Source organism: Galeopterus variegatus, unplaced genomic scaffold (genome assembly GCF_000696425.1).
Source record: "Galeopterus variegatus unplaced genomic scaffold, G_variegatus-3.0.2 Scaffold6184, whole genome shotgun sequence".
NCBI classification, from domain to species: Eukaryota; Metazoa; Chordata; class Mammalia; order Dermoptera; family Cynocephalidae; genus Galeopterus; species Galeopterus variegatus.
Genome location: NW_007732295.1, coordinates 88,776 through 90,851, shown reverse-complemented (window position 1 = coordinate 90,851; position 2,076 = coordinate 88,776).

Sequence of the window (2,076 nt, the reverse complement as noted above, 5' to 3'; positions counted from 1 at the left end):
TTTTTTTTTTTTTTTTTTTTTTTCTGACCGGTAAGGGGGTCATAACCCTCGACATTCCTTTCACTAGTTTTACATGTACTCATTTATGTGTGTATATGTATGTGTGTGCATGTACATATGTGTACATATGTGTGAATGTGTTATGTTCCAGACAATGTTATTACATGTGTGGTTTCATGTATCCATCACCACGGTCAAGATACAAAAGAGTTCCATCACCACAAGGATCCCTTGTGCTGCCTTGTCAGAATCACACAGAGTCCCTCCTCTCCCCTCCACTCCCTACTATCCCTAACCCTTGGAAACTACTACTCTGTGTCCATCTCTATAGTTTTGTGATTTCAAAATGTTATATAAATGGATTTGATCTTAATTTATTGATAGAATTCTTTTAAAAAAAATTCCAAGAGCAATAGGAAGTTATTAGAAGTTTTTAGACAGGGGAGTAACATTATATTATTTATTTATTTAGATTTATTTTATGTACTGAATCAAAATTGATTATACATATTTTTGGGGTTCAACATTGATATATGTTGATCAAATCAATATTACTAGCATATATATTGTTACAAATCTTAATTATTCTTTATGCCCCTTGTTCCATCTCTCCCCCTCCCTCTCTCCTCTCCCCTCTAATTACCCTAGATTTCTTCTCTCCTGAAAGAATAATGGTTACTCTGGTAATTTGTTGCCTAGAGGATCTGTCCAATTCTGAGAGGCGTGATCAGTTCCCCCAGTATTATCATAGAGCAGATGCTTCTTCTGTCACTCTGAAATGGGTTTTGTGGAGAGAGACGACCTCTTCTTTTCTCTATCTCTGCTGATGACTCTCTTTGTGTCAATGCACTCCAGTGGTTGGGGGACCATCTGCATGGTGGTTGTGGCATCTAGCCTCTTTTGTGGCAGCCATCATTATTGTGGTGGGTGTGGTGGGCCACCTACATGGAGGTGGTGTTTTTGGCATGCTCCTTGGTGCTGGTGGTGTGCCTGGTTGTGGGGTGTGTCTGGCCCCTGGATCCATGCCTCAGGTCCCTGGGCAGACCCCAAGGCACTGGTGTGGTGTGCTTGGTTGTGGGAGGGGGTTCCGTTCCCCAGCTTCATGCCTCAGGTCACTGGGTGGGGCCCTAAGGCACTGGATGTGCTTGGATGTGGGAGTGGGGTCTGGTCACCATCTCAATGCCTCGGGTCTCTGGGTGGCACTGAGGCACTGGTATGGTGTGCCTGGATGTGGGAGTGGGGTCCAGTTCCTGGTTCCAAACCTCCAGTTCCAGGCAGGCCCCAAGGCTCTGGTGGTAAGCTTGGGTTCTAATTTTTTGTCCTTTGCTTACTTCTAAAAGAGGGGAACGTCCTGTGGGAATCAGTACTTGAGCTCTGTAGTTGAGGTAAATTGCTGCTTTGCTGCTGTTTCCCTAGGGAAGGCTTTTTGTGCAGCTCAGGGTTTAATGGTTGACCTTATAGGTAATCCCGGCTCTCCAGAGACCCAGTGGATCTGTGTTGTGTAGAAACTCTGATCTGGGCCTGAGTTTTTTCATCAAACTGCACCCCATATAATTCTGCATTCCTGACCAGTCTCCTCTGAGTGGTTCTGTGCTGATTGTGGGACAGGTTGGCTATCTTTCCATGTCCCAGTGTTCTCCCAGTTTGCCTGTCTCCCCCACTGCCCATGCTCCAAACACTTCCCATGGGATGGGCCATGCTCTGGTCCCTTGCAATGACTCACTGGCTTCTGAATGGCTCCTTTTTTTCAGTTGTTGTGGCTCCTCGCTCCTGCGTGGGTCCACGCGAACTCTATTAGTGGTCTTGCTGTCCTGGGGGCCACCAAGGCCCTCTTCTCTCCTGCTGCCTCCAAGTAACTCCATCTGAAGGGCACAGCTGTGGCTTCTGCCAGCTCCTGCTCCTTGCACTCAGCAGCTCCAGCCTTAAAGCAGCCGTGGCCTGAAACCCTCAGAGCAGCTTTTCCTTTCTCTCATCCTGGCTTCTCCCGCCTTCATGAACTCCATAGGTCTCTCCTCCTCTTCCCCTGAGCTCTAGCAGCCCCAGCTTGGCTGATGTTACATTTTTATAGCTGTAAAT